Source organism: Bombus vosnesenskii, unplaced genomic scaffold (genome assembly GCF_011952255.1).
Source record: "Bombus vosnesenskii isolate JDL3184/JDL3185 unplaced genomic scaffold, Bvos_JDL3184-5_v1.1 scf7180000013273, whole genome shotgun sequence".
Lineage (NCBI taxonomy): Eukaryota > Metazoa > Arthropoda > Insecta > Hymenoptera > Apidae > Bombus > Bombus vosnesenskii.
The window spans coordinates 1,836,561-1,860,876 of NW_022882931.1; the positions used below are offsets into that span (position 1 = coordinate 1,836,561).

At 36.7% G+C, this 24,316-nt stretch overlaps 1 protein-coding gene across 1 annotated transcript in view; it reads right to left on the bottom strand.

The window, feature by feature from the left end:
• The window catches only part of LOC117231647 (neuropeptide CCHamide-1 receptor-like), a 31,783-nt gene extending 8,228 nt beyond the window's left edge, over window positions 1-23,555 (bottom strand). Inside the window, exon 1 of the mRNA XM_033490273.1 lies at window positions 23,341-23,555. The gene's annotated coding sequence lies outside the window, so the exon portion shown is untranslated. The remainder of the gene's footprint in view (window positions 1-23,340) is intronic.
• Between the last annotated feature and the right edge of the window lie 761 nt (window positions 23,556-24,316).

The window sequence follows — 24,316 nt, forward strand, 5'->3', positions numbered from 1 at the left end:
TCGCGAATGTCGTGGAAAAAGGATACACTCGAGTATTTCTGGCACTTTGCTATAGGCAAGGGTCTTTTGTAAGCTGCATAATAGTAAAAGCATACTTGATTATTGGCGTCCCTCGATCCACGAAAGACAATGCAAGCTCGTGTTTACACACGAACATGTATACAATCCTCTGGCAAAGGAATTTAAGCAAATTTATGCTTGCAAAGGATAGTTCGCGTGAATTTACGATTCATCGCCTCTCGAGTGCAATTGATATAGTTTCAAGGTGGCCATTGTTCACTCATTACATTCTCGAAATTTCTCTCCCGATTTTATCGCCTTAACAATGTGTACGTAGGCAATAATGCACATTTTTCTTAAAAAAAGAGTCGTCGGGACCAATTGATCTGACGTCATTCAGCTTTGAGACGGTTTACGATAGGTGTAGTAGGCGAAATACAATTCAGTAGGGTCGTAAAGCGTTAAGTAAGGTCACTAAATGATCTAACTACAATTAAAGCCGTACGTAAGAACCTGCTCTAGATTTTAAAAATTTATATCATCGTCAGTGGTTCAACGACGTGTCATAAAATCGGAGTTTTAAGCGTAGAAATTATTCGAAAATATTATTCTGTTTTTAAATAAATAGATTGTTTGGAAGTAGAATTCTGGGAATAGAAGTAGAACTGCAGAAGTAGAAGCAGGATTTCACTCACTTGGATTCTATTTGTTGGAAAGAAGTTTTATTTAATATCCGACTAACTGAACTTTTGTCAATTGAATTCACTTATCTACTATTTTACCCACTCGAGATATTCAGAGCGGATGAACACAAGGTGTAATGAAACTGTTGAAACTTTGAATCATCCCTTAAACTCGAAGTGTCTCGTTTAATTCGACGGAGAGCCGGTAAACCGATCTCCGGCCACTTTAATCATCCAACAATTTCACGCTGGGATTCGCTCGAACGCCGCTATCTTTCCCGGTTGACGCGAAATCTCATTCGAAGATGGAAGAACCTTCAACCATGTGAAACAGCAGTCAAACAGTGTATCAACAAAATGGTAAATCAAAGCTTTCGAAACTGAATCTTATCAATATAGTCATTATTTACGATAATGTGTTGCGCACAGACAATATAAACATTTGTCTCGAATGGAATTTCGTTCTTCATTAGAACAAATTTAATAGATAGAGACACGAAAATTTCCACCTGGAGCTCGTTAACTGTTTTTCAAAATAGACCTAACCTTCTTGTATGTTTCTAGTATTTTTCCAATTCATAGAAAAGATCCATACGATTGCATCGTTATTGTGATATCGTTCCTCGTTAATTGATATCGCTCGCATTCTAAAAAAACACTTACCAAAATCCTTACCTCTGCAAAGAAACGTACAATCGAAACGTGTATATTTCAGCTCTCATTCATTTTATGATCGCTCTATATTTTCATTCGTGGTGTACGTATACGCGTGAACCTTGAAGCGAGATACAGTTTGGCCAAACGAATTTGACGATACGTGTCTGGAAAAGGAGAAATAATTTAATAAAAGCCGGTTGACTATAAACCCTTTTATAACACGGTTTCAATCACAAGCTGGCCAGATTGGATACCACGTTACAATGGTATTTATTCCCGATGATGAGCCGTTACCACGACCGGACCCATACGCGGGAAGACAGAGCTAGCACCTCGTAAATCGAAGCCCAAGACATTTAGGATCATTAAATGAGGCTAAGTGCGATAGCGGCCGTGATAGGATTAAACAGGATATATACAGTGGCCTGGCTATCGAAAGCTTGTGTATAACGCGTGTTCACGTTTTTCATGAATTAATATCTAATGAAGCGGAGAGATCACTCAGTGTCTCGTAATTTTGGCAAAAGTACATTATACATACTGACGAAATATGATTGCATACAGAACAGAATCTGCTAATTTCGAAAAAGGTTTCGTGTACGTTTTGAGTGAAATTTCAAAACTTTAAGAACGTAATATAATAGAAAACAGGGACAAAGAATATTTTTTCCAAGCTACTTTTACGTGGAAAAATAAATTACGATCGTTATTCGATGGTTAAGTACTCAACAATCTGGCGAGCTGTAAGTAAACTGAAACTTCAGGAATATGAAGGTACGGGAATGCGTGAAGAAAACGTTCGTTTAATCAATTTACTAGCGTCCATGGCAGCTGTTACTAAAAGCCCGTTGTTCAATCTAGCAGCGTGAATGGAAATTACAATCTAAAATACTTCTGGACAATCTGCCTATCTCTTCCTTTTTCTTTCTTTCTCTTTCTCTCTATTTCTCTATCTTTCAACTCACGACTGCAGTTAATAAAATTCTGCATAGATACAGTTTCTCTGGTTGATGTGATTCACGCTTGGAAATATCGATTTCGTTCGTTCGAGAATGTAGCGGTCTTTTTCGTGCATAAATTGAACTAGGAAGCTTTGTGGAACGTGCTACGTACGTTGGTGGAATATCATTAGCGTCATTAAGCTTCGACTATCGATTTTCAAGTTGGTTGGCGTCGCGGCGTCATTCCCCAGGGCATAAAAATTTCGCTTAATCGATACAATCGCGCCTATTTGTTTTAAAAGAGCAACTAATAGAGAATTTTTATTTTTCGAGCTTTTTCTACGTTGCAATTTAACTTTGTTGCGGTTTAAATTTTGGATAATTGAATTTTAACTTCAACCAAAAAAAAAAGAACTTTCAATTATTTGGAAAAATTATTAAAGTATATTGAAACTGGGACGCGCTTATTGGTAATAATTCATCACTCACTTTCGATCAATTTTCTAATAATAGAGAAATATAGTTTGGGCGAAGAGCGCTCAAAATAACAGAGCAGAATTCATTTTCGTCGAATGATCGAATATTCGAATCCTTACACAGAGAACAACGCAAAAGTTGTGGATTTAGAATTATCACGATCGTCATGAAGCACGCGAGTTAATTTTCAATTGAATAATTTTGCAGAGCAAAGGTAGAACTCGATTGGGAAAATAATTTACATCGTTGATATTGATTCGTCGAATTGATATTTTCAATTTTCCCGGTATCACCTGAACACAAGTTAATTGCCATGGAAATCTTCACAGCGCCACATTTTCTGGATATTTTGATAATTAATTGCTCGTGTATCATTTAAAACGGCACGTGTAGAATGCGTTGCACGATACCACGCGTGTTACCTAACAGGTTTTGATAAAACCCGGTGAAAATCGATTAATTACTGCGGCGGAAAATTCTGAAAACGTTGCATTGCACCGCTCCACTTCGTTTCATGGTTCTCCATACAGGCACAAATGAAATGATCAAACTACGATTCTTTCCAATACCAGCGAAACGATGCACGTACGTCCCGCTGATGTAACAATACGTTGTTATTTCGCAGAGGTTTTGTTATTACGTGGTTCTTTTTACGTGGTTCTTCTACCAGATACAATACCCGGCAGTTGTAAAATCATTTCAAAGGCGCGAGTTACGAAAATTGAATTGGATTACACGTGGTTGGTATGGATGAGAGCAGATTGCGAGAAAAAATTCGGATTTCGTATCAAGAGCAGCACAAGATTAGGAACGTTTTAACGACTTTCGATGATCGTTTTCCTTCGTAGAAGAAGAATCGTGAAATCGCATGGGGACTACTAATTGGGGCGTTGGCAAAATAATCATGCATCGGACACATGGTCGAATCGACGCAACGTTACTCGTTTCATTTGCACTTGCTAAATTTGTAAATAATTGCTAGTTGCAGACAACCGGCCAAATCGATTGGTAAAATCCTTGATTCCTTTCTTGCTGTTAAAATAGTTAAACATACTACTGTTTTAAATCTTATATTAAGTATAAACGCACGAAGTAAACGGTCAGTAACCATGGAGATTGGAAACATGAATAGAGATGAAACAGAAAGGAAATAGTCTTATTTTTCCAGCGACTGTATAATCGCAAATCATCAGAGAACATTACACTTCTCAATCAATATTCGATTAAAGGAGACTTCATTTTGAAGACTTATTCACAATCGAGTTTATTGCTCGCCGCATTATTGTTCTTGTCGAGTACAATAAAAGTAAATAAGGTGCAGAAAAATGCGATGCGGAAGCAATTTTCTTCCGTACAGAATAATTTAGCAACCTAGTGCTATTGGCCAATTGACAAGTTGCAAATTGTAGATGTATTTTTTTACAATTTCACAGTTTTACGTGATATAAGATAATTGCATAACGTGCAATTTCTAAAATTTACATTTAAAATTATAATTTATTATTATCGACCACTTGTAAAGTATCATTAGTTCAATTGTGCAAGGTGGACAGTTCCTATTAACCAAACTAATAAAAAGAAATAGAGAGGATTAGCTGGTGAACCTTTTTCATTGGAAATGCTTGATTATCCGAAATCCCATGGTCCTTGCTCGGACAAATGAGATTCCACTGTATTACCTACCTTTATAGTCGGACGATATACGTATGCAACAAAATTTCCTATCTGTGGTCGCCAGAATATATGAAGATAAGAGCAGCATGAGAGAACCGAGATTATTTTACAGACTCGGTTTCTATGAAATTGCAGTATAAGAAAGAAAAGGAGAAGGTAATCCAGTCTTCGAGTATTTACGGCCTTCGAGTGTCCATTCTCCCTTGGGTACAAAGAATCGCCTGTTACATTGCTAAACGGCACTGTCAGCGCTTTTGTCTTCCGTCTGACTAATATCGGTTTCTACTACTAATCTCGCCCAACTTCACTGATATCCATTGTACTGGAACCTATCCTTTGAACTAGTTCCCGGAATTCTGATCTCTAATTATTCATCGTATTAGGATAATTGTAATAAATGGATAAAATGATTACAGTGTGTATAAAATTTAACAAATTGAATACTTCCATCATTGTCTGAGAGAACTGCAATTGCCATATCACTTGGAACGTTTTAAAACTCTGAACTCGTGCAAGTTTTTCTAGAGCTTAATAATTCTGTTGAATGAATGGTACTTCTTTGACCGGACTGATTATAATTACCGTGGCGCAGCTGGTTTTAATCTTCTATATTTTAATTCTCTTATTTGGAGCTTGATTGAAGAAAAAATCCAGAAATTCTGGGATTTCGAATACAATTGTTTCAATTTGTCATCAGATAACGTATTTATATCTCTCGGGTACGTAATTCAAAATTGCGATATAAAATAAATTTTATTCAAACGACTGTAGCTTCTTTCTTTAATCGCGAGTAAAAAAAAAAAAAAAAAACGGGACAGGCCTGTAAAATTATTTCTCTATGATTTTATGACACATAAATTATTAATGTCTAGACGTTTTATATGTTAAAACAAAATATGTTAAAATAAAAATTATCTTAAAAGATCATATATTTAAGGATAAAAATGTTGAGTAATTCGTGACAACACAACGTCCGAATATTTTGAATATTATATCGAAAAAAGAGTGGTTTACAGGAAATTGAGAAAGATGTTGGTCCTTTTAAACTGAAAAATGTCACGATATTTGGTCGTCAAGCGTCAACGCCATTCATCGCACGCAAGTGCAATTTTTTCAATCCATCAATCCTTTTTCGATTGACGCGTTCACTGTAAAGGTAGATGATAAAATGGAGTTTCGAGGACGTTAAACAAATTTAATCCTAGTAAGACGATGATGTCTTTTCGAAAGAATCACAAAATACACGGAGTTACCACACCGTTAAAAAAAACAATTTGATTTGAGTAACTATATCGATAGGCTTAAAGTCGAAGTAACCTAAGCCTCCTAACCCCTCTTACGAGCTTGGCTATGCTACACCATAACGAGGAGAAGGATTAGTTAGGTTCGTTCGAGTTTTCCTTTGTATTCGTCGGACAATGAACTAATATGTAATATGTAATATATATAGAAACATCTTGGCAGTATGTTTTTCGAGAAATCGAATAAGCCGCTCCAATAATTCTGTCTGGTTATCCCTCAGCAAATATCATTTCTGTCGTTGATAAATTGATTTTAAACGTCTCATTTTCTCAACCAGTTTATCAAAATTGACATCGTTGACATTGTAGAATCTTTAAGCGAAAATGGAAAGCTCGAAACGTAATGAAACGTGTAGGGGAATGGCATATCGAATTAAATTTCTTATTGCAGTGGTATTTACGTACCTTTAACAATGGGCGAAGGAAACGCGAGCGAAATGAGTTTACGGTTTAGCATCGTGACGGGGGTAAATTAAAAACGCCATCTCTACATCCGTGGAAGTTACGTTACAACAAAAGTTACAAGCAAATTCCACGCTTTCTGGCTTAATTAATACATTCTAGATTGTACAAAGAACTAACTAGAAAGTCACGTGATTACGGAACACTGGTTTTTCGTTTAATTAAAGTGTCTCGAAAGGCTCGTTCGAAGAATCGAGTTAAGTGTTAAGAACTCCGATTAAATGGTTAATGACACAGTTTAATCAATTGTTATTTACTTTGTGAATACGAACGTTCAGATAACAGGCGACTTGTTGTTAGTTGATATTTAACGAATCTAGAAATGCATTTTAATTTGTAGTACATCCGTCACATCCTAGCAGTGTCTTCAACCTTCTCTCTAAACGAGATTTCTTTGAATCCGAAAAATCGTTACTTTCACCAAAATTCTACTGTTATATTAAAGAGTTTCCTTTTGATCATCAAGTAGCGTAAAAATGAGAAAATCACCAAAAAAGCATTTATCATATTTTTCCTATGTAACGTTTAACAAACTTCGTTCGAAATATATATATGTATCGTTATATAGTCCACAACTGTTGTTTACTAAATTACGAGCCGTAAAAATAAATTTCTCGCTATTATTGAAAGAACAGTTTTAGATACGAAACTGAACCATCAGCGATGTTTGCGTAATTAGTGTGACGGTGAGGTTGACTTTCGTCTTTCTTGAGGGTGGCCCCATAAAAATATCGCACTGAAGCCTCCAGTAGTCTTAAAGCTATTTTCACCAGGGTATGGGTAAACGTGGAGTAGGAGGATCGTAAAGTTGAGAAAGTGGCTGCTCTTGACCGTCGACGGCGTTGATCCACCCTCTATAACTGCCAATAGAGGGTTGCGCATTGCCACCAGTGTACGTTCTGTTGTTTAGAGTGCGATATTATTCCAGAGAACATTTATGTGGTTAGTACGCCACAAAATTTAGATATTCGGCGCAGTACCGAGATTGCATGTCAATATGACGTTTCAATATCTCCATTAAGTAATTAAACGAAGCCTGCCGGCGAAATATAAATTAGCATCTTTAATAGGCAATATACGCTATTGTACGGAACCATTTGAACTGCATTATGCACTTGCGGTAATAGTATACCAATTTTTGCAAAATGTATAAATTAATGGCAAATTAATGACTAGAGACGGTGATTAGTATGTTCTCGTGAAATTGGAAGATTATAAACGCAAATAATCTGTTAACGAGGATCGATGAAACTCGTATTAAAGGAAACAGGATGAAAAAGTATATAATACAAGGAAAAGAACCAAGTTGGAATTGATCAATATTCTTTAAAATGGATCGTTGTAAATTTACGAAATTTGTCTACGAAGAATTATGAATTGATCATTTGGCTCTTCTGATACTTCTAACGTTATAGAAATAAAGAATAATCTTCTCTTCAGATAAAGTACACTATCACGTTGACGTACTTCCGGATTTTGGATAATTCTGCTGGCAACAGCGTTAATAATCTTCGCGTGAGTTTAGAAGAATCTCCTTTATCTGACTCGTAGTTTACGAGCGGTCTGAAGATAAAGAACTTTTTAAAGTATGTTTCATTACATTAACCGCTTGAAAAACATGCTGATGAACTCCGTAAATTGAAGAGCAGAGAAAAATAACGATATTACGTACATTTTTTAAACTTGAACTATGTAATTGTCTATACCAGCAGCTTTGATAAATAAACTTAAGGATATCAGTCAGTTGTCTAATTATAAAATTGTAAATTATTGTGCGAGAAAGCTGAGATAATAAAATTGAAAAGCTTTACTTTACTAAAATCGTAGCAAATCTTTTGATCGTAATTTTTATGGTCGAATTGCATCCTAATTGTCTGAATGTCTGAAAATTTCTTTTCAGCTTTTATTATTTTAGGGTGCATTAAAATACATTAGATGGAGATGATCGGACAAAAGATATTTTGCATGATTCGACCAAATAGTTGCATTGGTATTCATCGTCAATATCCGCCAGTAAAAGCGACACGAAATCATAGTGAATCCTTTAGTGAGACGTGTCCCAAGATCCGTCGCGTTCCTTTGTTCTTTCAAAGTTTATTTCCTGGTGGATCTTCGTCGTGTTCGTTTGAGAAACGTGCCTCAGCTTTCGATAAAATAAAGGCGGGGAACCGTGCGGATAGTTCCTTAGGAAACTGAAGAGAGTACCGACTGTTCCTGGCAATTTCTAAACATTCCCTTGACTACTCCTAATCCGTATCCTACTTCCAAAGAAGAATAAAAACTTCGAACAGAACGAACTGTTGTTTGAGAAAGAAGGGGTATAATACTCCAATTACCCACCTATAAAACCCTACTTTGGGCTACTGAAACAAAGAGGATGAATAAAAGGAACAAAAGAGCGCAAAGAAAACAAAGCACGTATTGTTTCGAGCTGACAAATAAAATCCAACGCTGCACGGCGGTGTGATGAATTGATGTTCTTGAAGCTTAAATACCGAACAGCTTGGAATTTATTTGATAGGTACATTCATGTCATTTGCCAACGTATCTACATTTCACCTATTGTAGAGGATACCAAACTTCGAGCGTCCAATATTTGTTCCCACTGCTGAACACCGTATTCTGCATATTTCAATCGTGTTACGGTAGCGAGTTAGAGAGAACCAGAGAACTCCTGGCCTCTTCGAGATGTTCGATACACCGATACACCGGAACGAGATATTCAATTATAGGAAGAACACTTGGTGCACGGTTGTAAAACAAGATTGAAGCGTGGTGGTCGATTATTTTCGTGAAAACAACCTACCGTTTGTTCCAAGTGTTCGTTCCAAATATTCGTTCCAACTGTTCCTTTTGGATGTTCCTCCCTCTCATTCGTGCGAAACGTTTGTCCCAAAGTGTTCGTTCGAAAGGTTCGTTCTACACCCAACCGATCTATTTTTCGTCGTTGATATCTTACCGTCTCGTCGTTCTAGACGACGGGGGGAGAGAGAGAGAGAGAGAGAGAGAGAGAAAAGGCAACGGGATAAAATAACGTTCCCAAAGGATGGAAACATGGGATAACCAAGCCTCGCCTGGAATCGTAGCTTTCATTCGAATGGCAATCTTTCTGGACGTTTTTTACACTCGCCCGGTCGTTTTGATTGCGTATTCTTCGTCAGTCGGTTGGTATTTGCTATTCGACGAAGAGAAGGGAAATAGTCGAGTGGTGAACCAAGGAATTTTAATATCACGTTCAACGCTCGGATTTCCGACGTTTTCGTATTAAAACGACCGGAACAGATTGCAATCACGCCAACGGCTACTCGGCAATTAGAGAGAAAACAGGCCAGAGACGACTGTTTAAAGTCGGATAATCGAGAAACGAAATATATGGGAAGAAAGTTGGTTATTCGGCCAAAGAAAAATTATTGTACAATGGATGGAAGGAAAAGGAAGAACGTAACGATCTATTCCTGAAAAGGTTGACGATAGCATGTGTTATGGCGGAGCTTCGTGGAACAACGTTCATGTCTCAGAAGTGGAATGATAAACGCGATTTCTTCAACGGGATTCTTCCATATTTTGGACGCTTTATGGATTTTCGATGAATAATTCGTTGACGAGGCGAGGTAAGTGTATAAATCATTTTTGGAAATTCGTGACGATGACACGGGCCAACAAGAAGGGGAAAAATGTATCTGGTTGTGAAAGATCGCCTCGTTGACCCGTTGTCGAACGCGTGAAACCCTGCGAGCCGACGATGAATTACTACGAAGTGTTTTGCAGTGTGTAGTTTCTGTTCGTTAAACTGTTCGATCATGCGGAAGTATCTATCGGCTTCGAATTCGATGCAAATTTAATCGTTGAAATATTTTCTATAGGATACAAAGGTGATTTGACGTTTTATCGAAAATCGAAGAGGCTGCAACGAATATTGCCCGTACCTTTCTTCTCTCAAGAAAACAATGGATTATTCGAGCGTTTCTAATTCCTCTTCGATACATTCCAATTTTTCTAAACAGAGTATCCATTATAATACGTAATTCTTATAAATATGTTTGGAATTGAATCGTAGAAAAATGATGTTTAATCAAATGATGAAGTTATAGGCCTCATTACAAATGACTTTGTAACATTAGTAACAGTTGTTTTACGATAAGCCAAGATATAGATCATTTTTTATAATCTCAACTGCACTATATTGTGGGTTTAGCTTTTAACTCATAAAATACATTATAATCTAAAAAATGAAACGATAGAGTTTCTAAAAATGAAAAATTTTCTTCGAAAGCGCGATTCTTCCTTGTGTCGATTAATAATAGAATTTAAAAAAAAATTGACAAGCATTTTGTTTGCCATGAACCTCACAATTCCAACGAATATGATAAAAATAATGTTTTTAATCTTTTTGGACGTCTCGTCTTGCCAAATTTTGTATCATAAGGTTTGTATCACTTCAAACCAGTCAGTGATTATGTTAGTTGATAAATCTTTTCCGCTGCCATTTGCTGGGAACGTTACGCAACACAAAGACGTGAATGCAATCATGAAACGTCAAAGCCAAACAAACGGGTCGCGCCTTGCAGAAGTTTCGTGTCTGAACAAACATGACAATCTCCTGCGGGAATGTGCACGTTCGCGAAATACGTCTATTAATCGTTCAGTTAAGTCATCTTCATTCATTCGTTAGAAACAACTGTCGCAATTTGGAAACGTAGGACTCGAAATGTTTCCTCTTAAAAGTACAACAAACGATGAAACAATCTTATTATAACTTGTATATGAAATTTTCTTTGCATTCGACTACGGTGGAATTTAAAAAAATTAAAGCAAACCGTAATAGCAAGAGGCTGACTTCAAAAGAGAAAGTTTGACGTTAGTATGATACACCAAGCTTATTACACCTGTACGGTTCTTTTTCAAATGCGATAACGATGAAACTTTGTAAACTTTGTAATGACATTCGATGCACGATAGTAATAAAATTAGTTTCATAGGAGAAAAGTTTAATGCTACAGTTGTGCATCAACCTTATTGCGCCATATACGATCCCTTTTTGGAATCCAATAAAATTTTCCAAAAATTTGATACAAATCGTAGTAGCAATAAAATTAGCTTAAAAATGGGTGCCATAATAAAATTCACTTGAAAAATTCAGTATGACAAAAATGACTAAATTACAGGTTCCAGATTTTTTAGTTTTATAATTACTAAAATTGCATATCTCTCAGTGATAGAAAGATAATTAACCGCTTTGTAATGCTTTCGAAATTCTAATCGATTCGGCAAACTTATTCGAACTTCCATCAGATCGGCGCTCGAACTATTCGACATCATAAATTCAGCCTTCGTCTGCAGCTATCGTCGATAGCTGCATACCTGTAATCCTGTTATCGAACTTCTCATCAAAAAATCATTAGTATCGCTTATCCAACGAACCAACGATTGGAAACAAACTGGTCGAAAGATCAAAGTCGTGGGAGAAGCAACTTAATTCGAAGTTGACAGTCGTAATAGCTAGTTATCGAATCTGAGAGTTCAAATAGGCTTTAATCGAACGATTTCCTCCCACGTATCGAGCTGATGATCCGGAAGAACATAAAGCCAACTATTGGATACCAGTTTCCACCAAAATCAATTCTGTCGAAGCATCTGGATAGCTGTAACCAATGAGCTTCGCCTTTCATATTGTTCCACTATTAATACCAATCGAGAGTCTCATATTGCTATTGATTTGATGAACCGTGTAACCATGTCTGATGACGTACAAAGATTTTGATTCAGACAAAGGTTTGGAACTGCTAGATTTAATTAAGAAACAAATCATTTGAAAAGTAATCAGCATACAATTCTATTATATCAGAAAATCTTGTGATGAAAGTTTTGTCGAAGCGAAGAATATTGTTAGTGACCTAAATTAGTAACTTTGCAGCACTTTGAATAACTAAAATAATCGGGAGTTTCGTAGTAATGAATTAGTATGTCAAAAATAAACCAGAGAATAGAGGATTAATTGTTTTAGTAATGAGTTCTAATAATGAACAAACAACAGTTGAGAATATTTAATCTGCAAAACAGTGCCAAAGTAGTCGAAGTTCGAAACTTCCAACTTTAAAGTTGTATCGTTACTTTATATCGTCATTTATATCGTTGAAATTTCTAGAAAAATAACAGCGGCGAATTTACAAAACGATGAGCAATTAACTTTTCAAATTGTGAATTTTCTTTCAACCATTCAATTACTGGATTTCTAATGTTATAATCTTCAATTAGAATGTTGCATCCAAATTCTTCACGATAAAACAACCTAGTAATTCTTTTAATTCTTGTACGCAATACAATGTAATTAGATGAAACTTACACCCGTAGTCTATGTGAATGGACCGTTAATTGGTGTCGTCCTTTGAAGATACGATCGTCGTCGTTCCTGACATCGTTAATCTCATTCGACAGCGTCCCTTTAACATTTCTCGGGAACAACCAAGAGACACGAATGATTACATCACCGATCAGACATGAAATGAAAAATATGCTTCTAATTAACGTTGTTCATAACAAATAATATTTTTTCTCCTCGTATTTTTAATCGTCGTACGAATCGCGACAGTCGATGAAACTCAATTTCTCCTCGCTGCTCGATGATTTTTATCGCTGCTCAGGATGAAAAATCTATGTAATAAGAATCGAACAGTCCGCACTATAATTTGTTCTACGATATAATTTATCCTGCGATTTACCATTCTGTTCTAGAAAGATTCATCGATGAAGTTTAATAAATCTTATTTTAAAGGAGAGAAGCAACTGTAAATCAGAAGAGGACGATGGAATGGTTTTCCACGTCTCGTCATTTCGTTCTAGAAAGATTCGTGGATAAAAAGAAATTAATAAATCCCTTTCTAAAAAGGGGCGAAGGCATAAATCGAAGGAGAACGGTGAAGTGCTTTTTTTTTTATCGTGTATCCTGAACTTTATTCGAGTTTCAAATTCATACTATAGCGAAGTTCGCTCGGTAGGATTACAATGGATCATATAAGCTTCGAAAAAGACGACGAAGTTGACGTTTCCTGATTGATAAATCAGCTCTTTTTTTCCTTCCCGCGACGAAAACGCTTCGACGGAGAATTATGGTGATCCAAGATACGCTTTGTTGTGAAAATCTTTAGATCTCGCCTACTCTCCGTGAAAATCTCTTTTAAATATAAATGAGACTCAGCTTTCTTCCAACAGGGTTCCTTCGAAAATTGAAAGAAGATTGATCAAAAGCCATATTTCCACAAAAGTTTTTCGGCTCTGATGAAACTACAATATCATTCGTGTAACATTAATCTATCAAATTCAGGTTGATTACTGAACCGAGCTTTATGTTCATATAGCAAAAAATATAATACACTTTGCATCAGGAAAACGCGACATTCAATGAACACGTACAATGTTTAAAGGGGAAGAAAGAAATCTACGCTTAAATTAGTTGGTAGACTGTCGATCGATTTGCATTTCCATCGTAATTCGAAGTACATCGCGGCAACTTCATTGAAGAAACGTTTCAACATTTTCATGAAACCCGGCAGGAAGCGGCGGAGCTTAAGCTGATGCGAAATATTTATAACTTTTCGATCACCTACGAGAAACTACTCGACTATATTTCTATTTTATCCAACGAATTCCCTTTGTTCGGATCGGATTACGTATATTTACGCATCTTTCCTACGCTGTCACTTCCATGACAATGTTTATTAACCTCGACCCACAGAATTATTTTCCCGCCACGGTTGTGTTACCGTATCCCATGTCCCGTAATTCGAATTTCAGAAAAAACACGTCCATTTCTTTCTATAAAAGCAATCTTTCCAACAGCGTCAGTTTGCATTGTTAAATACAAATATTTCCATATATGTACAATCGCATGGCGAAATTTGATTTACGAAATTAATATCGGAATAAATTGATATCGAAATAATTTTAGCGACGAGCGTGTTAATTGTTTATGTACAGGGTGTCCTAAAGTTCAATAACCAAACGTTTCTAGCGCATTATGTTGTAACGCGATATGTTTACAATCAAGTAAAAAATATTTATTTGACTGAAAAGTTGTATTAAAAGTTACGGAATGGACTTGCGGTTACTATGCTATAAAATGAGAATAGATTTATAATCATTAGTCAGACTACTTGATGGTGTTGATACTACTTTTAAAAATGTTCACCGTTTGATACCAACCCATTAACGATAAAAGATTAAATTTATTTCCTCGTGAAACTCATTTTAAACGTGCTTCATTTCAATGTATCAATCAACTCTTTGAATTAATTCAAAACATGTGTGTCAATATTTGTTCGATATACCTTTCTTTTTCATATAAAAGTACACGTTAAAAGTCGAAGTATTTCTCGTGTTTCGTATTTTTATTATACCTTTCTAATAAAGCTTCCCACAACTTGGATTTATATCGTACCACATTTTTTACTTAATAACCACAGAATTAATTTACGAAAGTACTGAAAAAAGGGTCTGTTACATCCTAAGACGGATCTCCCTTTTTTCTATAAAAAAAAAAAAAAATAAAATTGAAGGAGTTCCAAACGATCCATAACTGATGAGGAATTAACTTATCGAGTACTGCATGGAAAACGATCAACAAACGAACTTTCTGATAAATCATCAACATCCCGCACAATTCCATTTCGCAACTTTGTGTGTTCTAGTTATCAGATCAACATCACAGCAAACGAAAGTACATTGTTTAAGTGCGAACGAAAAAAGTTTCTCCTCTTCGTGGTCATTAATCATTTTGCAGACAGAGAGTGGATTAATCATCGACGGTAAATTAAACAAGATACACTTTTTCTATCCAGCAACGTTCATCTCGCGATCTAACGTCGGTATCCTCGGACTTGCTCAAAAATCGAGACGGCAGACGTCATGGAGAGACGAAATAAAACGAAAGAAGAACGCGCTGAATTAGACAAAGAGGAGTAACACGTAGGGAAAATCGGACTGTATTGTAGCGATGCTTCCTCATAGACGTCATGTACCGGTGAACTACACGTCCAGGAACATGAAATACGTGGACACAGATACGTAGTTACCTCCGCGAGCGAAATTTTTATCAGTAGAAACTTTTTACCAACAGTTTCCCTTACCTGTGAATAATACAATTTACGACTTTTGGACTATGACCACATACAGTAATTTGGCTTTTATAATTACTATATATTATACATATATACACATTTCGCGTGTATAAGATAAATTTTGTTGGTCGTGTAAATTATCACTGGATACTAAGTACTCGTAAAATTTTATTCGCTTTATTATCAAACTTTTCATTGTTATACGAGAGTATTTATCTATACTGGTACTTTGTAAGTTGTAAAATTTCCCTCGTAATATTAATAATAGCTAGAGGACCTTGTAACATCTAGTGGAATAACGAAACAAGATAAGTCGTTGAAAAAGTATATTGTCCTAAATCGTGTCCAACTAGATCTTCGTTTGAATATATAATGTTTCGTATGCTTTAAACTAGTAGAAAAAAAAGCAACAAAATTCCGAAAGTTTTACATAATCCTAGTTCGATAACCAAACGCTGTCTGGATGAAAATGATGGATATTCGTTCGCGTGAAAAATTCAATAAATTACCATCCGGAATTCGGCTGCTTGTGCCAAGTGAAATTTTCAACCACCTGAAAGTCAGCACGTTCCACAGCGAGAAGAATCCTAGAGGCGTCGAATCATGAGAACGTTGATTCTCTTTGGACGAAGGAAATTCCGAACCGCCATAAATCCTCAGAATCCTCTCTCGTGAATTTTCGTTGGAACTCAGTCAGCCGTTTTAATCACTCAACCGCAATTGTCGTGGCGAGAATGATGACTCCTGCGGTCACTTATGAATCATTCATGTTCCTCCTAAAAAAATCTTATCGAAGCTTCGGACGTCACGCGACAACCGTGACAAGCCGTAACATTTCTAAACTGGACCAGCTTGAACGACAAGGTAACGCTGGAATAAATTAAATCGCGATAATTAAGGCGCGACGTTAAAACAAAAATCGGAATGTAAAAGGACGGTTGGTTGGAAATGACGTTTCTTCGCGGAGTGGCTTTCGCTTTTATTGCTCGAATCGTCGGATTCGCGTAGATTCTTAACCTCTGACGAACGTTTCGCTAGCAAGAGGGTCGCTCGAAGGGGATGAAAAGGGTCAAGAAGATGTCGACATTAAAATTCACGCTCCCTGAGAATTAAACGCGAAAACCATCTATAAAAAAAAGGGTTGAAAATGTATTGCTTCTACGAATCGTTCTGCAGAAAAAGGCACGGTTGCTGGAGAAGTGTTGTTTTACAACCGGTGGCGTAATTCGAGGGTTGCCTTGAAGGCAAGATCTTGGCCGAAGCTCGTAAAAGGTGGATTTTGCGCGTGCAAATGGCACTAGAATCAAACAGGATCGAACCTGATCCCGTTCGATTCGAAAGAAAATAATAAAAATTGTTTGCAATAGTTTCTATTTTTTTCGAGAACGATACGAATTTTCGCAAAATTGAGCTAGGGAAAAGAAAAATTGAACTGAAAAAAGTTTCGCTTTTTTATTCTCGTAGCTTCTGTTGACATTGGAAATTAGGTCGAAAATAAACCAGCTGTAACGGCTAGCGAAATTGAAGTTGTACAAATCGCCGACTCAATTAGAGGAAATTAAAGCTGAACGTAAGTTCCGGGCCTGGTATATTTATCTTCAAATGTTTTTTGTACTCTTTCGTTTTTTCCTACGCTGTTTTGTTGCTGTTCTACATTTCGGCGCACGTTAATTCTCATTTCGCAGAATAATCTATGAAATTCTCACGCGGAACGTATACAAAGGGGATTTTTGCCGACATTACCAGTTTATCTCAAGATTTAGGGTTGCTATCCTTTTGCTCTTTCCTTTTACCACCCGTACGAAACTTATTAAATCCATTCAGGATCGTAGATCGTTCAGTTTCCCCTTGTTGAAACTTTGCTTTTTATAGAAAACTTCTTTTCTCCTAGAATATATACTTGAACAAAGTTGTTTCATCCGCGGCAAATTAAGTCGCTAAACAGTAAAGAAACCATAACTCGTTTTTATTTCTCACTTAACGTTAATGCTTCTGATAACGCGTTTCGCGCTCTGTTACAGCGAAATTTCCGGACGAATAAGCTACATAGAACGTGGCAACGACTAATAAATGCGATACTTCTGAACGAGATTAAAAATAAGAAAAAAAAATCCAAGGCTTTGATACGGTTTATTTCTTCTGAAACCAGGTAGTTCCTGCCCTTTTATTGCCAGTACAAACGAACACGCGACTCATATTCCGATATTATCTTCGATACGGTTGCTGTCGTGATAGGCTAAGGGAACGCGAGACTGTTAGATGCGTCAAATAAGGTAGGAAAGGTACACTTTGAAACTGGTAAATGATGAATATCACTATAACTTATTGTCGTCTTGTGAACTCAACATACGACCTCGTTCATAAATATTATCAACGTGTACGAATTTCCTAGTAATTTAAATCAGTAACCGGAGTTTCAAATTCGTAAACTTTACGCAAAGGATCGATTTGCTCTTAATACCAACGTGGTGTCACCGGACACTAACATTTGGCCTGCATTTGACAACACGTTGGTGCTGCAGGATGCGAAAGTGTTAAAATAAAGTCTCTGAGGCCTACTTAATTTGCTGTACGTGTCCTAGTACTCATGCACACTGATGTGTATCTTTTTTATATGTATATTATATGAAATTAAAATTGTTTATGTAAAATGTGTATCACAATGTTTCACACTTACAGAAACCATCTCTTTTACTACATATTAATTATTGAAAAAAATGTATCGCGATATTAGCTTTAACGTAGAATAAAATTGGCCTGGTTTCCATTTCTAATTTCCCAGCTAAATTATGTTCTATCCAAAACAAGCTCATGTGCTTTTGAACTTTGATGTATTGATCAACAACGACAAACAATATTAAATTATCATTTAAATCTGCCAAAAGAGAAGAATCCAAAATATGACGCGAAAGGATTTTATTACAACGTTTCTTCCATCTCTGACAAAGGGAATGAGAATTATTAAAAGGTTTGTCATCCAACAAACTCTACGAGAAAGAAATCGAACAAACTCGTCGTTTGCACGCTGATCGTAACATTATCGTTCACCATATTATCGATGTCGATTAATTTAGCTCAAAATTATCGTCCAACATTTGTGAAGTTTATCGATCACAATGTAGAAAATCAAACAGCACGATTGTATTATTCATTCTCGAGGACAAAATTATCGTGTTCTTAAACAGTCACGATATTACGAAGGTTCGTGCCGCCTCGTTCAAGGATTAGACTTAGGGAAAACGATTTTCTGCATGTTATGTGGAAATAACCGCAATTTAAAGTCTCTTTGCTCCAAAACGACGTTCAGCTAATCTTGTTTGGTTTACACGGCACCCATTTGATTTAATGGAAGTATACCTCACGTAGGTACCCATAAAGGAGTAATCAAAATTCCATAAATATGAAACACGCGTTGTTATCCGAAAAAACCGAATAAAATTCAATGCATGCATCGTCGTAATTTCTAACGCAGAACATCGAACGACGAAAGACGTTGCACCTATTTATAATTAAGTTCAACGTACGTTTAACTGGCCGATTCACCAGATTCGCGTTTGATTTGGATCGCGCGCAAAGTAATTTTCCGCTTCCGATCTCGAATAGAACGTGCACTAACATGTCGGACATGTATACAAATTGAGATAACAGAAACATGATAACTTGAGTAAAATTGAAGAATCACTAAGAAATTATCAAAATGTTTAAGAATTGTTATCTCATTTAAAACGTTAGACGATGAAGTCTCTGGTCCATGTGATGCAACAAAATTAATATTCTTTTTATCTTACGTATAATATACTTCTATTTCTTGATCTCCATTTTCATCAATTCTGATATTTATATTATTGTTGTATCTCTTGTGATTCGATTCCATATACACTGCAAATAATTCTATGATACAGACTGAGATTTTGAGTGGAGTTCTTAGCGTACATCATCTATTAATTCACTTTCAATCCTTTCAACAAAGTTTAGATCAGAAAACAGTCAAAGAGAGATTAAAAGAAAATCGGAGATATAAAATGAAAATATAGAAATAGTACTTTGTCTTAATAATTATATTTACACTTAATCTTTCAAATTGCGAAGCAGCTACGAGAATATCGCCATTATCGCTAGACTGTCTGCAAATTTTTAGAATCTTCTAACTTTCAGAGAACTTTATACCGTTCTGTTCGTCCCGCATCTCGAACATTGTTCTCTCAACATAGAATTCTTGTTTTTGTTGCTTCTAAAATTGGCGACCCCGTTGCAGCAATTTTTTACAACTACGATCTGCTTTTAACATCTCTCGGGTTGTTTACGTTAGAACCGCATAGATTCATTGCCAATGCTACTACATTTGTCTTCAAAATTGCGAACGACTATATTATAAATTGCTCGGAAATTCTCCAGCTATCGGAGCTCGATGTTTCTCCGGGGACATTCAGAAAATTTCCCTTATTCTATACATCCGATATTTAGTTGTGTTAAGCGTATACGTGATCACGCCAACTCGCTCACGCGCCGACTACGCTTTTTCTGTAAATTGTTGCCCACGTTTATAAGAACATATTTAAAACGCTTGACATTCGTCTTCGTCTTCGTATGATCAACGTCATATTCAAATTATACAGTGTGTCAGTTTTATGTGGAAATACGTAAATATTTCGAGAACTATGGATGAGACAAGAAAATTGATTTTCAAGCAAATGTTATACAATTTCGAAGGGGACATATTATACCGATATTTATTTTATGTTGGAATAACTTTGAAAAACCCTGTGAAAGTAACGCTTGTGTTTTTTAAATGGGAACTATATTCTTTTTTATTCCATATTTTCATAACTGACGTCGAAGAGCTTCTTATATTTTATGCATAAATCCATATCCAGATATTAATTCTTGAGAAGGATGCGAAGTTGTATTAAACATGTAGAAGGACCAACGACTAGTCGTTTCAGGAATAGTATTTCGGTGCATGTACATGTACTCGCACAAACAGCTCTTTTTAGAACCATCAATGATGTATAAAGTCTACCGGAGCAATGTATAACGCCGATGATGTCGATATATCAAGTTTGAGATTTAATATTTCAATAATATTTTATGCGAAAAGTACGTAGTGGTAGAAGCAGGTAATGTTCTGAAAATGTTTTGATGTTACATGATGGTTACAGGAACGTGGAATAAAAAAATATAGGGCTTTTCAAGGATTTTTCGGGGTGAAATAAATATCGCCATGATAAACCCCTCGAAATCGTGTAATATCTGTTTTATTGTTCTCGAGATACTCACGTGTTTCCGGATAAAGTGGATAAAACCGTAAAACGTTGATAAATGTGCGTTCGTGTTGATTATGCTTAAACCAAAGAGTGTTGCCCGTATGAATAAAAGAATGAAACAAGATAAATTTCGAAAATTTGCGAAGAGGATGGGAAAACATATGTTTACTTCCAGAGGCAAAAAACAATTTTGATAATAGGCTGATCGACGGCGTACTGAATTATAAAGCTGTTTTTCAGCAAAATAAAATAAGAAACTTATCGTGTTCTTTCCTCATAGTTTTCAGTTGTGACACTTTTAGAGTATACGTGCGACACTACTAACGCATGGATGTAGCAATAAAGGCAGTTCGCGATCGTATTTTTCTGAAATGAAATTAGAAGATTCGAGAAAATTCCTTTGATCTCGTTCGAATCGCGAATGCATCTCACCACCGGTTTCCTAAATAATGTAATTTCTGAAAGCCTTTCATAGTCCAGTTCGATGTTAAATTAATCGAAAGTGCTTCTGAGAGAGAACGAGTCGGTTTCTTACGCGTTGTCTGAATGCATCACGGAATTCTTCGTCGGTGCTGGCAACCTTTGTGTTACGTAATTCGTCGTCCGTCTTTGCAACCTTTGTGTTACATTTTCATCGATTCAACGCCGTAAATGTGGCGATCGGGCGCAGAATGCCGGAAAGAAACGGGAAATTGGTCGTAAAAGGTGCGCGATCCGATAACGCGAGCTGGGGACGCATAAAAACACGACTTAATCTAACCTTAAGCATCGCGACGATCCAAATATTGATCGTCACGGAAGCAAGGAGGCCAAACACGATAATAAGTCATGGAGAATCATTCCCCCGTGGAACGTTCAATTATGAAAATAACGGGGATGTTAAAATATCGTTCGAGGCGTTTTATCGATCGAGGTTCAACGATCAAGACGATAGGAAAATGCCATGGACGAAACCTCTACGTAGGAATTTTCTATTCAACATAAAACAGATCTCTATCAAGAGAACAAATCTGTGTTTGCTTCTCTGCACAAAATTAGCGTAGTAATTCACAATGAAAATCGATCAAAGTTCAACGAAAAGTATAAGTTCTAAAGGAAAGACAAGTTCCCTTTGAATAAAATTTTCACATTAAAAAGCATATCAATTTTTCACCACAGGGATGCAAGTTAAAAAACTTCCTGTTCGACGTGTCACAATTCTATTTCGGAAGAACAATTCTGATTTGTTATTGAATCTGTCAAAAAGATAAGACGGTAGCCTCCTATATAAATATTCTAGTGAAAATTGAACGAAACAAGATTAAGATAAATATAATGAACAAAATTTAAAAACATGAATGAAAATATAAATTTCCATATATTAAGTTATACCGAATAAATGCAAATTACAAAATACCCCTACGTACTCTAACACGTAACAGTCCTCGACAAAATAATTCTGATTTGTTTCTCTCTAGGAAATTGCCACTTGTAATGTTAATTAATCAGAATTTCTCGACTAATAGCTTCGGTAGAAATCTCTACCTACGCTTTGCTATCCCCGACGCGGTGTTCTTTGAATTTATTAATTGTAGCGTTAATGTATGAGTTAGGATAAGTGTTATATTGTAAATAGTTTAAAGGAATATAGCTGTCGATGATAAAAACCAACCGCCTATAGTCTTCTGTTTAGTTTTAAAATCAGCAGACAACGACGAGATGGTACAGTTCTTACGAGACACGTAGGCTTAGACCAAAAAATATGTGCATGTGTGTGCCTGCGTGAAGATAAGGGAGTGTTTCTTTTTATCTAGCGATAAAATAATAATTCAATTTCCCGTAATAGCCATCCGCTCTATCATCCCTAGATAGTTCAGCTTCTGTCCAGTTAGTCTAGTTAAAAAATGCAAAGCAAGCTGCAAATTTCTACCCTCTTGTGTCCGATTCAAAGTTCGTGTCGTTGAATTTTCACGTCGATATCGAACATAGACGTCGTGGTTCGCGCGGTAACTTCATCGGAGCGACAACTATCCAACGCGTATTTGCATACGATTTGAATAAAACGAAGGAGACATCATTGAGTGTCGAACAAGAAGATTAGTGGCGAGATCTGGCAATGACAGTTACTCGTTAAATTAGCGACACAATTTCGTGCGCGTAATTAAAATTGATCGTTTAACCGACGAGGGGCGCGTGTAATGCAATGACGCGACTATAGACATCGCATTGTTAGATGCTGCGGTCTGGACTCACGCGACGAAAAACGGTGGTTCAAAGACGACATTGACGAGAGCCGGCACGTCTATCAATCTCGTGGGCGGGAAATGTTATTCATCGAAATCTAAATAGACTCTATGGAACAGATTGCCCGTAGCTAATAAAATCGATGAAAAGCACGCACTGTTTTTACAAAAACATCATTTACGCGGTACATGCAAGTTCGTCGATTAAAACGTACACTTTGTGCAACGTAACTGCGTCGGAACGTCAGGAGTTGATCGACCGTTTCACCGATCGAACATGCAGCTTTTATTCTTGAATTGAGCGCCAGAAATTCCACACATACCTAGAAATATCAATAGAGCAGAGTACCGTTACACAAACTTTTCCTCACTTTTACTTTGATCTACGCTTGATTTCCAATCCAATTTCCACGTCCCGTCACTGATCACACGAGACGCGCGAAAGGACGAAAGGAGGCAAAGTGACAAACGGAGCGAAAATCCAGGAGGGAAGATTCAAATATTTCGAGGAATTTACGTGTCGTGGAATAGCGACAATTTACTCACGATTGATGAACGTCGTTTCGAAGGTGGCCGTAGCGGATACTGAACGAAAACCGAGGAAAGATCGGCGAGAAAGGTAGAAGACAACCGCGTCTGCTCGTCACCGCGATACTACTGGCGGTGGTTGCTCTACCCACGCCAGAAAGTGCGACCCACGAAGCAACCCCCACCGGCCGTCGATCCGGTCGGGATATAGCAAGCTACCCCCGTGAATCGGTGATCCTTCGATTTCGATCAACCTGATCGAGTTTCACCATTGACGTCGTTTACCACGTTGATATCGAGGTGGCCGTCACGCGGTAACCAAGCATAATTGATTCCATCGATCAAATCACGATGGAAATTAATATATTCTGCCGATAAGGAATCGCTGAATATAAGTTCACATAGAAATGTTACAGCTACGCTGCATTAAATAGATTCTTGATTTATTATGATGATATTTGCTGAAAGTTAATATAATTGTAATGGCAGAATGTGATGGGTGGATGCAAACGACATTCAGTTACACGCATAATACGATATCGATGTGTAGCATGTATATGTAGATGGTACCATCGTACTTTCGCATTGAAAACTTTATAGTTCAATTTCATTGCACCTTAAGTCGTCCTTGGATTTCTAGCATACACCCCTATGAACCCTAGAATATCTTAGGAATTTGCAGGTCGTTTCCGAGTCAAGACATCGTACAATTCGCCCGTCTCCTTTTCACGTTCTTTCTTTCTCTCTATCTCTTTCGTCGATAGAATTTTCTTCTCCAATACCTTCATTTATCGTTGCAATCTCTTTTAGCAATCTCTGCGCTTCTTGATCGATGAAATCCGTTTGATTTTGTACCTTTACGTTGGTTTTTCTACTATTTCCTGGTATTGTTGTAATTTCTTTTATTAAATCGTCAGTGTTTCTCTCATTTCTAAAATCCTCTTGATATTATTACGCCCACTTAAACATTTATTTGTATTGCTAGATCGTCCTT